The sequence below is a fragment of the Marmota flaviventris genome, chromosome 8 (genome assembly GCF_047511675.1).
Source record: "Marmota flaviventris isolate mMarFla1 chromosome 8, mMarFla1.hap1, whole genome shotgun sequence".
Taxonomy (NCBI): domain Eukaryota; kingdom Metazoa; phylum Chordata; class Mammalia; order Rodentia; family Sciuridae; genus Marmota; species Marmota flaviventris.
The window spans coordinates 121480839-121493371 of record NC_092505.1 but is presented as its reverse complement, the minus strand read 5'-3'; the positions used below and the strand labels follow the sequence as shown (position 1 = coordinate 121493371).

Genomic DNA, 12533 nt, shown 5'->3' with positions numbered 1-12533 from the left:
AAAGGGACAGGGTTTGGTTTCTAGGTAGAGGGAATGGCATACACCAAGGTCTACCCTGGAGAGAACACAGGGCATCGGAGGCCAGTCAAGGCCAGAACACAAGAGACATGAGTTTAAGATCCAACTGGAGGGCAGGAGCCACAGCACACAGGGCCTTCCACGTCATGCTGAGGATCTGGACTGTCCGCTAACAGCAAGGGAGAGCCACGGAGGCTGGAGATGTAGCTCAGTGGTACAGCACTTGAACAGCATGCAGGCCTGGGTTCCTTTCCCAGCACAGAAAGGAAGGAAGGAAGGAGGGGAGGGAGGGAGGGAGGGAAGGAGGGAGGTGGGGGAAGGAAAAGGGCGAGGGAGGGAAGGAACTTAAAGCCGTTAGAAAGTTGTCACAGTGGTCAGGGCTGGATAGGATAGTGGCTTGAATTATGTGGTGGTAGTAAAGATGGAGAGAAAAGAGAGGACTTGAGAGAGATGTAGGAGATTTAATCAGCAGGACTTGATGTTGGATTGGATGTGGGAAGTGAAGGCTAGGAAGGGATCAAGGGTCACATTTTGGTTTTAGAATTATTGAAACTATGGGAATGTGAGGCATTCCCCATGCAGCTTATCTGAGGAAGAAGCCAGAATCCCAGATAATACCAATATGTGAAAGCCGAGTGACCCAGAAACCTATACATGAGAGTGAAGCCAGAGGAGGAGGAAGAAAGTTGGGGGAGCAGCAGCTAAGAAGCCAGAGGTGGAGATCCACTCAGAGTGACAAGTGCCTCAAGGGGAGATGAAGCCGGGTCAGGAAATCTGGAAAGTGCCCTTTGCACCCAGCAACTACAAGGCTGTTGGCAGTGCTGTGCTGGTAAGTGTTTAACAACCAGCTCTTAGGTGAGAAGGGAAGCCCTGGTTTGTAGTATTGGCCAATTTCAACACTCCCACTGTGGATGGTTTTAAGGCACCTACATGATGGCACTGCACTTGGCGATGGGAAGAGGGGCCTCCAATTGGCTTATGAGAGCTGGTGCGAGCCTGCTCCAGTGACTCAGTGGTGATCTTGGCAAGGGTGCTCCAATATGGTGGTGCAGGAGGAAACAGATGGAGGGGTGAGGGTGGAGACAGCGAGTGAGAACTCCTGCTTCAAGAAGCTCAGCTACGAAGGGAGAAGAAATACAGAGAAAAAGGTACCTGTGAGTGGAACCTGTGGTCTGAGGAATACCAGGGATGGAGCAAAGGAGGAGGAGGAGGCAACGGAGTTGAGGACATTGAGAGATTGGTTGCAACAAGGACCGTGGAAGTTGGATTTAACTTTAAGAGGCACAGTTAGTTAGTTTGTTTTTGTTTCTTGTTTTTCTAGTACTGAGAATTGAACTCAGGGGCATTTAACCACTGAGCCACATCCCCAGCCCTTTTTTAATATTTTATTTTGAGACAGGGTCTCACTGAGTTGCTTAGGGCCTCACTAAGTTGCTAAGGCTGGCTTTGAACTCTCGATCCTCCTGCCTCAGCCTCTCAGGCTCTTGGGATTACAGATGTGCACCATCGCACCCAGCAGAAGCACAGATTAATGTCTAACAGAACAAAACATAAATGGAGGAGTCAGGATGAGGTGTCTCAGTAAGACTGAAGAGCTCCCCACGACTACTTTCCCAAGTGTCCTTCCTGTCCATCTGTCACAGTGGCAATGATTATTGTCTCTGTTTGGAAGCTGTGGACACTAAAGGAGTTAGGGGCTTGCCCAGGCTCATATAGCGGGACCAACTCTGAGCCTGTTGGTCTCCAGGACTCTATTTTCACTTTCATCAACTGATCTACGTTGACTAAGGTATCTTTTGGAAGACCCAGAACAGAGTGACCAAGACGGTTCTTTCCTCAGAATAAGTGTTTATTAGCTTGAGAGTCTAATGCCCTCGGAGCCCGAGGTCACTCATTTCTTCATTCGACATATTCTATATGGCAGTTGGCATTCGTTATAGTTTGGACCTGAAGTCCCCCAGCCAAACTCATGTGTCGAAAGCATGGTCCCCAATGCGGCAAGGTTCGGAGGTGGAGCTTTTAGGAAATGAGGGGCTGTAACCTCACCAGTGGATTAATCCATTTGGTAAGTTAATAATTTGAATGGACAATTGAGTAGTAACTGTAGGCAGGTGGGGCGTGGCTAGAGGAAGTAGGTCACTGAGCATAGCCTTGGAGACTGTCTGTCCCTGACCCTTTCCTGTCTTTTTCTTTCTCTGCTTGCCAGCTGCCACGAGTTGAGCAACTTTCTTCCACCACAGCCTTCTGCCATGATGTTTTCGCCCTGGCGCCTCTGACCATGACCTGAACCTCTAAAACTGTGATCCATGGTAAACCCTTCCTCGATGGGCTTGGTGGCTCACGCCTGGAATCCCAGCTATCAGGAGGCTGAGGAAGGAGCATTGTGAGTTTGAAGCCGATCTGAGCAATTTATCAAGACCTTGTCTCAAAATCAAATATATAAATACTGGGGGTGTAGTTCAGTGGTGAAGCAGCCCTGGGTTCAATCACCAGTGCTGCAAAATAAACCTTCCTCTTCTAAATGGTTCTTCTCAGGTTATTTTGGTGGCGGTGATGAAAATCTGACTAACGCAGCATTGCCAGGCACTATCCTCAGTATCTAGTGACTATGAACTCATTTAATCCCCACATCAAGCTTGTGAGGAAGGCTGTCTGTGTTTATTACAGGTGTATTTTGCGGTAAAGTGCCCTAAAACTTAGTGACTTAAAACACCCATGTATCACATGTATCGCCCATCTCACATGGTTCTGTGGTTAGGCTAGGATCAGCCTCATGTGTAGTTCTAGTCAGATGGTGGTAGGGCTGCAGTTGCCTAAAGGCTTGGCCAGGCTGGCATCAAAGAGGTCAGAGTTCATCCCAGATTCAAGGGAGTAGAGGGGTGGACTGTCCTTCTCAATGGAGGAGTGGCAGGTGCATTCAGGGAGGGAAGGAACTGATGGCAGCATCTTTCCAGATGAGCTACTGCAAAGGATAATCCTTAATGAGAGAGTCAAGGCACAGAGAAGTTAAATAACTTACCCAAGGTAGCACAGCTGGTAAGTAGAGAGACAAAGGTAATCCCAGAGAGCTGAGCTCCAGAGCCTGCTAGGAAAACAAAAGGTCCTGGGGCCCACAGCACAGCTCCTCATGGCAGAGTTACAGTGGCTAGGGGCACAGTAGTAAAGCCAGAGAGCTCTGGAGTTACCTGTCAGGTATTTGAGAGAGAAGAAATGTTAAAAATATTATGAATGGAAAAAGATCCCAATGACTATCTAAACAAGGCTTTTTCTTAGGTGGGGGGGTGAAAATATGGTCTCATGTGGCCCAAAGCAAATGGAAGACCTCTTACTTTTGCTTTTGTCTATCAAATCAGAAAGAAATGGAATATGTAAATGTGTGTGTGTATTGTTTTTCCTTATACATAATTAAATTATGGAACTTTTAGTCAGCAACTCAAAAAGGCCAGATATGGGGAGCCTAAGGCTCGGAGGAGAGAGTTAGAATGTAAGCCCTAGACCCGCCTCAGGAAGGATCTTCAAGTTCCTCAGTGCCCCCTTGCTATATGATATAGTGGCCTGAACATCTGGGTCCTCCATTACCTTATGCATGTCCTGGCCCCTCTAATGAAAGGGCAAGGAAATGACATGTCTGCTTCCACGAGGTGAGTCACTTCGTAGGAGCAGGGGGGTGCTGCTAGAATGAACTTGAGTCATCTCCGGAGCAGCCGCTTTCTCCTCCAAAGTCTGAGAACCGAGACCGTGCACAGTGTAGGAGAATAGATTAAGAGCATTGAATTAAGAGCCCTTAGCCCACTGGATAACTTTTAAATATTGAGACACATGATATACAGGCCTCCATTTGTGTGCTTGTCCCCAGCCCTGCAAATGTTGGGAGTGGGGGGCAGTGGGTAGCTGCCACCACTCCCCAAAACATCTGACTTTCCACCACGCTGCCTATGGACAAGCTCCTGGCCACGTTGAAATGTCCATTCCTACCCCATTTCTGTCAGCACAAGGAGTCATTTCTCCTAATGCAAAACCCCTTCAAACACCTCTGTCTTGCACCTGTGGTATGAGACAGTCCCTCAGACCTGCTGGCCCTGGCCCTGGCCCTCACTACCTCTCTCTAGCAAAACCCATGTTTGACAGCCTCTGCTGTCAGACATCAGCTCCGCCAGCCACGCCCAGAGCTGACGTCTTTAGCACTGTGCCCCCAGCACCAGCACGGTGCTGTCAACTGTGAGTCATCTATTAAGTGTACCCACTTGCCCTGTTAGCAAACCAGGATGACTGGTCACCCTAATGGGAAGAGACTCTTCTAGAAAGGGAGGCAACTGGAACAGGAGAACAAATAGGCCAGCAAGTCTCAACCAACTAAGGGGACTGTCCACTTTCCTGAGCAGTGAGGAGACGTCTAGGCCACACAGGCGACTGTCCAGGCTGAGCAGGTCTGGGCTGAGAGAATGGAGGGAGCAACCACAGGCCCAATTGCCAGAACCCTACTGAATTCCTTCCATCAAAGACCCACTCTTCCCTCATTTCTCTGAAAAACCTCTTGGGGACCCAGCTCATCATGCAGCTTCCAGCTGCCCACACAAAGCATTTGCCCCCAGAATTTTGAGTCTACTTTTTTTTTTTAATTTGTTCTTTTTACATATAATGACAGGAAAGGGTATCTTGACCTTATACATACATGGAGTAAAACTTATTCTAATTAGGATCCCATTCTTGTGGTCGTAGGTGATGCAGAGTTACACGGGTCGTGTATTCATATATGAACACAGGAAAGTGATGTCCATTCATTCCACTGTCTTTCCTATGGAAGGCACCTAAATTTCCTCAGAATTTGCCCTTGACCCTCTTCTCCCGCAGCCCCATTTTCAAAGCATGTCTGGAATCAGGATCAGTCAGAGGTGGCTGGAGGGTGGGCAACACATGACCTGGTTTCTAGTGCAATGTGTTTCTACATCGTGACACAGAATGAGGAAACCGAGGGAGGACCTCCTCCTTCAACTCCAGAGACGGTAACCCAGCTCTTCACCATGTGGGAACACACAGTCATGTGAGGCGTCGTGTTTCAGTCAGCGACAGACCACACACACATCGGAGGGCCCAGAAGATCAAGATGGAACAGAAAAATCCCTGTTGCCTTGTGACATCGTGGCCACTGCATTAGAATAGCACAACACATTACTCTAGAGTTTGTGGTCCTGCAGGCGTAGACACAGCCACAGCCCTGCCAGCCATATACTGTACAGCAGTGGCCAGGCGCGGTGTCACACGCCTGTAATCCCAGCGGCTCAGGAGGCCCAGGCAGGAGGATCATGAGTTCAAGGCCAGCCTCAGCAAAAACAAAGTGCTAAGCAACTCAGTGAGACCCTGTCTCTAAATAAAATATAAAACAGGGCTAGGAATGTGGCTCAGTGGTCAAGTACCCCTGAGTTCAATCCCCAGTACCCTCCCCCCGAAAAAAGCACAGCAGTATAATTATGTGCAATACATAAAACTTGATAATGATCACAAATGACTGTGCTATGGTTTGTGTTATCTATCATACCGTACTTTTTATCTTTATTTTAGACTGTGCTCTTACATATATACATATGTGTATGTTCTGGGTTTGGGGTTTTTTTATTTTTTATTTATTTATTTTTGTTTGTTTGTTTGTTTGTTTGTTTTGTTTTGTTTTGGTTCCAGGGGTTGAACTCAGAGGTGCTTAACCACTGAGCCTCATCCCCAGCCTTTTTAAGTTTTATTCTGAAACAGGGTACCACTAAGTTCTTAGAGCGTTGCTAAGTTGCTGAGGCTGGCCTTGAACTTGCGATCCTCCTTCCTCCGTCTCCCAAGTTGCGGGGATTGGAGATGTTCACCAGCTCGTATGGCCTCCTGCTTATACATACAAGAAAACGGTTAACCAAACCAATCACCTGTTAGGCCAGCGCTAGCCTCATGCCTACCGCACCTCTTCACTGCATCAGAGGCCGCATCAAGTATTCAACCAATATCATGGTTGTGTAAGTACATTCTATGGCATCCACACAATGACAAAATTGCCTAATAATGCATCTTGGAGCTCATCTGTCACAAAGGGATATACAGCTATAAAGTGAAGCTGGATCCAATGGTTCAAGCAAAATGACATATTTTCCCTTTCAATTTCTCCCACTCTTCCTCTTTGCTCTGCTTACTTTCATCTGTGTTGGCCTCAGTCTCAGATGGGTTCTCCCCAGTTGATGTCAAAGATGTCCATGCTGAGTAGAACAAAGTTCTTCAAACCAGAGGAAAACACACTCTTAAAAAAAAAAAAAAAAAAAAAAAAATCTTGAAAGAGATACTTCTAACAGTCTCTAAACAGCAGAGTCTGAATTCAAACCCAGGGCATCCAACATCATAGCTGACCCTCCTAATCTCTACTAATACAGGACGGGTACCTCCTTTTAGGACATATTGAAGAAAATTCAATCAAAATGGCACCAAACGCTCTGCATTCAGCTAAGACTGAACCAGGTGCTGTGACAGATGCTTTAATCTTTGTTCATAAGAACCAGGAGAGAAGGTGTCATTTTCACCATTTAATAGATTCAGAAACAGAAGGTCCAAGTCCAAAGACTCCACTGCTCTGAGCTCTGAGAACGCACACAGGAAGCGGAAACCCCAGATGATTTCCTGGCAGTTCCCTGGCCTCAGGTATTGACTTACTATACTCAGACTATACCCCGCCACCCCCATGTTTCACTTCTGCCCCACCTTGCAGTACAAGGAAGAGAAGAAGCTTCCCACCACCTTCACCTGGTTGCACAACCATTTTCACAGATGAAAGCAAACACGGGAAAAGTGACCCAAAGAGTGTCAAATAATGAAGATCTACCTCAACTTCCAAGAACTCTTACGGTTAAGAAAAATCAGTTCTCGCTACTTGATAAAATGCATTTGTGTGTGCATCTGTATGATGTATGTATTGAGAGAGCTAATACATGATCATGGGGGAAAATATTTTTTTTTTCCACACAGTGCAAAAGGGTGAACAGAGAAAAAGAGACCTCCCTCCCTCTCTGTCCCTGGATTTCTCCCTGAAGGCATGCTTTGCGCTGGTTGTTAAGCATCCTGAGCAAATAGATAATCCCATGCAAATCTGAGTGTGTGTGTTTTATTTATTTATATTTATAAGTGCAAATGACCTTGTGTATTTTTTCCTTTTTTTGTCATGTGCATGAGAGCACATGACACATGCCACTCAATATATTCTTTTGTTTATTTAACTATGGAGCATAGATACCCTTCCATGCTGGGTCATGTGGATCTGTCCTGTTCTTTCAATGGCTTTGTAGTGTTCTGTTGCATGAAATGTTTAGCCAGTTTCCTGCTAATAAGCCTTTCAGTTGTTTTCAATATTTTGCTTTTGTGTGTGTGCATTTTAGGTTTTTATATCAAAGATGGTCACAAACAGACAAAAATGGTTTTCTGCTTAATTCTCATTGAAACAGAAAATTCTATTAACAGAGGCCCCACTGTCTTCTGAGGGTTCCAGATAGTTTGCATGAAAATAACCCAAATTCTGAGCTCTCAAGCAAAACTTCTCAGAATTCTTCTGCTCTGTAATAAGTGCAAAGGGAGCAGGAGTTCTTAGTGAGCTTTTATTGCTTACATCAAATGGCAAGATGGAAAGAAAGAAGAGGATAAGATAGGATCTAAGGGAGGACAGGGAAATATTGGAACCAGGAAGCAGAAACCCTCTCTTCATGTCACCTCATCTCTGTGTCCCCTTTGTGTCCCCTTTCTTTGGTTCTCTGGTGCTGATGAGCCCCTCCGCCTCTTGCGGTGGGTGGAAGACACCCTGACAGCACCTCACAGCAAAAGAATCTGCTTCCCACCCTCCCCACCCATCAAGACAGTCGGTTTCCGCTTGGTCAGAAGCTGGCTCCTCCTCCAGTGAGCTCTGGCTAAGGGGACAGAGCCCCACTGTAGAAGATGGCCGCAGAGGCCCCACCCACAGGCAAGCGGCAGGGACTGAAGAAGCTCTCAAGTGCCACCACGTGGTCCCACAGGGACTAAAGCTCTGTAGACAAGAGCTGTTACCAGCTCTGCACCAGCAGGACGTCCCCCTCGGGGGCCCTGCACAATGCCTTCCACTGACTGTCCAGCCTCTAGCCTGGCGTCTCCCATGACAGTTGTGCCACACAGTTAATAAAACCTTCTGCCTGACTTAGAGACCGGCTAAGGCTTTGTCCCCCCAAAGTAGTTCACACTTAGGGGGGTTAGAGAAGGCGTGGCGATATGAGGTGTGTAATTCGTGGGGTTGTAAAGGGTGCTCAGCCCCTGCCCCACATGGAGCAAAAACCATGAAGTTATTTTGACAAGAGTGTTTGTATTTCACTTCGTCAAACTGTAAACATGTTATTTTTAAGAAATTTCATAGACGTGTTGGAGTGAAGCTTATTTGTAGACATATTCTTTTTGAGGAATTTTTTTTTAAAGAAATATGTTTGGATCCGAAAATATATATCCGAGTAATGTGAACAAACTGGCCGTGTTGGAAGCCAGGCGCGATGGCGCACGCCTGGAATCCCAGCGGCTTGGGAGGCTGAGGCAGGAGGATCGCGAGTTCAAAGCCAGCCTCAGCAATAGCGAGGCGCTAAGCAACTCAGAATTAAATCCCCGACACCCCCCACCTCTCCCTCCTCCCCCCGAAAAAGAAGAAGAAGAAGCCGCCTCTGGAAGCAGGGATAAAGATCCTTGCCTAAACTCCTGATGACTGAAATCCCCAGTCTTCTAGGAAAGCGTTAGCATGGTCAGTCCTACCCCTGCGGGACCTCAGTCTCTTGGCATCTCTGAAGCGCCCCAACCACAGACTTTGGAGGGCACTTCTACTTCTGTGCAGAGCACAAAGGAAAATCCTGCCAGCAGAGGGCGCTGACGGGCCAGGCGGTGGCCCCATCCAAACAAGCTTGCTCCTGCCTCTCCAGGAACTTGCTTGCTGCATCCCTCTTTGAAGGAAATCAATGTCACCTTGCACTAACCAAGCGTGCGAGTGCCATCGGCAGCTGTTCTTCGTGGGACCTACCCCTTGATATCCCCAATAAGAGTTATTGAGTTTAATATGAAGTTAGTACTCAGAATAAGACAGACAGTAACTTGGGACCAACCTTCAGGGTCCACGTCAGTCCTGGGTCTTACCAAAGTTAGTTCATTCGGTAAACAGGTTACGCTTTCCCACTGCTGTTGCACACACACACACACACACATACACACACACACACACACACGCAGTGGCCTGAGGTCACATGCAAAGACCCCTACAGAAGAGGGTTGGGTAACACAGTGTGGGGTGGAGTGGTACAGCCCTGAGAATGGTGATAACAGAAGGTGCCTGTGGACCAACCACATAGAATAAGAAGCCTCCACCAGCCACCCCCTAGGCCCTGAGCAAGAGCTCCATCTAATGGACAACTGGCCAGGCTTTTCAAATGGCCATCAGCAGAGCAAAGGGATGCCCCCGAGAGTTGTCCACCTGAGAAAAGTGGAAGAAACCTTGCATTTTTGTGGATGGGGAAGGGAGTGATAGGGACCTAAGCACCATTGAACAGAGCTAAAATGCCACCAGCCTGAGAGGCCAGGTAAGAATGTCAAGTACAGGAGCCACTGGCACATGGCCTGATCCCCATCCAGGCAGCCAAGCCATAGGGCAGCTGGGCAACAGCGCCTCACAGCCCCTGGGCACAGATGTGACGATCCTCTGAAACCAGAGGAGAAAGAGAGGCACAGTGGCTCCAGGGAGCCCTTTGGGAGAGAAAGGAAGTTGTCCATTGGCTTGGGGAGAGCTCTGTTGAAGAATAAGGTGACTTAGGCTAAGTCAATCAATCATTGCATTTCCATGGCCACAGGGATTGGGCAAAGTGCATGTGACCCACTCAGAGCCAATGGGACTTAATAACTCTGCTGGGGATGCTGTAAGAGAAACTGTACATATCTCTTCTCATTGGAACAGGGGGAATGCAGAGTCTGGAGGTACTGCATCCATGTTGCCACCACAAGGGAAAATCCAGAACTGACTGGGTCCAACTTGGGACCTGCGATATGACAGACACAGAAGAGCCTCAAGGTAGAGGAAAACTGAGTCTAAATGACATTATTTGAACCCTGGATCCAGCCATCCCTAAAGCTTCTTCTGTTCCTGGGTTTTCAGGGAGCCAACAAACTCCCCTTTTGCTGATTAGAATTGCATTCCTCTGCCTCTTTAGGTGGGATAAGATAAGATAGGTACTATGGATAAGATAGGTATTCTAACATTTGCTACCCTTAGGATTCCTTGTCGTGAGATTAAGTTGTGATAAACTCAATTGGCCAAAGCAAGGTGCACATGCCCAAAAGGCACCTACAGGTTGTTTCCAAAGAAGCATTCCAAATCTTTGTGACCAACTGTTTCTAACTTAGAGTAGGAGCCAAGGATTTGAAGACCTAACTCTGAACTCTAAGATTAACACAGGTAGCAATACCCCTGTCAGGTATGATCTGCAGAAGACAACACACTCGGAAGCATCTCCTTGAACTTGAAATTTCAACTTAAGATTTAGAAGAGTTTGAGCCCACCCAGGAACGAAAAAAAAAAAAAACCATAGAAGAGCTTCTAGCAGAAAAGTACTGAAAAATACAAATTAAATGGACCAGTTCCAATATTAGTAAAATATCATTCATATTTCCTTATACAAAGTACTTCATTCCTTTCTTGAATAGTGGCAAAGAAATTTTGAAGTACATTTTTTCTTTTATTCTCTTTTGCTTTTTTATTGAAATAAAACATATCCAAGGTAAAGTGTGCAAACATTGTGTATAGCTTGATAGATTTTAACATACATCAGTCAAGTGACTTAACCTCTCTGGTCTATGTCCTCATTGTCAAATGGACTTTGGTAAAACAGAATTTCTTGTCTTCTTCCAGAGACTTTCTTCTAAGCCAGCAGCACCCATTCCATGTGTTTTGATGGAATAATTCCTGAATCAAAATGGCAGTATGTCTCTGACCCCACACCCAACTATGTGGCCCTGGCATAATTGGCACTGGATAAGCCTTTGTTAGGCTGGGTTCCCCCAAGGATTTCCTCCAACACCACCTTCAGGGAAGCCCAGCTATAGAAGGAGGAGGCTGTGAACCAAAGAATTCATAGCCCATGACCCACATCATTGCCCAGTCACCACAGTGCTGATGGGACCCTGCTAAGGGGACCCAGAGACCCCATCAGGGCCACACTGGTAGATGATCACATGAATGGGGTTTAATAGATATTTACTGGATGGATGGATGGATGGATGGATGGATCTCAGTTTAAAATCCTCTAGGGAGAGAAATAACTAAATAAGAAAGGAAGTCTGTTCTGAAGCACACAGGATTGTCTTGACAGGAAGTGGGATTCCCTAGCCCTCCAGCCTGATGCAATTTCCAGTTTGTCTGTGTTGTAATGACACAAACTTCCTCAGAAATCCTCCCGAGTCTTTCTTGAAACCTCAATAAAGCCAGAGTGTTTTATAAATTGTTGGCTGAAAATTTATCTCATGCCTAATAGTGTTGGATCACCTGGGAAAGAAGCCTGTATATCAGTCAGGATGCTTTGGACTGAAATCCACAGGAAAAAATACAAGGAATCCCAAAGCAGGCAAGTCTGAAGCTCAGTTGTATCCACAAGGACCTGGGCCTTTATTCACCCTGTTAACCCTGTCTTTAATGTCCACCTTCCAGGTCAGAAGATGCCACACCAGTCCGAGCCTCAGACCTTCACACAAGGCTAAAAACAGCAAGAAAGCATAGAAGGATGTTCTGCCTTCCTCAAAGGCCTTCAGCAGTCCACAAAAGACCAATTCCTGGCAAAGGGGCAGAGGGTGGCCACTAAAAGGACACTGGATTCACAGTCACTCAATGGCTATACAAAATCAGGGCAGAATGACTCCCATGTTGGTGGTCATTGGCCATCATCTAGGCCAATCCAAATCCAACTAAACAAATTACATTTTAACTTTAAGTATTCCATTTCTACAGTAAAACTGTATCACGGCCACCAACCCTAACCCGGGGCCCTGTGTGAAGAGCTCCAGTGGCTTCTAGAAGCCCTCACTAACAAGGAGGGCCTTCTTGCTCTGTTTACCACATAGGCAGAGTTGACAAGTGTGCTTGGCCTCTTCCCGGGGAAAGGTCAGGGTCTAGGAGAAAGCAGCTCATTGTGTGGCTCTGCAGACAGGCGTCATTTGTTCCTTCTCAATGAAACCAGGCAGTCTGGGAATGGAACCGAGGACCCTTCAACTCCTCTTGTAGCTCCACCTCGAGAGCACACCCACGTGAGCCTGGACATACTGCACTATGAGGAGGGCTGTGGGGGTGGACAATGACCCTGAATGAGCCAGAGGTGGGGGCAAAGGGTGATTTCCCAGGAAGTACCAAAAAATGTCACCTAAGAGGTTCCTTGGCTAACAATGAGCCTTTTATTCCTGTCCTTTCTCTGTAGTTATCCAGGCAGGACCAAGTCCACCCCAGACCCAGCAGAGCAGGG

General features: G+C 46.9%; 1 long non-coding RNA gene across 2 annotated transcripts; it reads left to right on the top strand.

Moving 5' to 3' along the window:
- The first annotated feature begins 368 nt into the window (after nt 1-368).
- Nucleotides 369-2540, top strand: LOC139706731 (uncharacterized). 2 transcript variants are annotated; one of them, XR_011708382.1, is made up of 2 exons: nt 369-847; nt 2225-2540. It is a non-coding gene; the product is annotated as an uncharacterized lncRNA (long non-coding RNA). The 2 variants fall into 2 exon arrangements; XR_011708381.1 differs by lacking the exon at nt 369-847 and adding an exon at nt 860-2083.
- The last annotated feature ends 9993 nt before the right edge of the window (nt 2541-12533 follow it).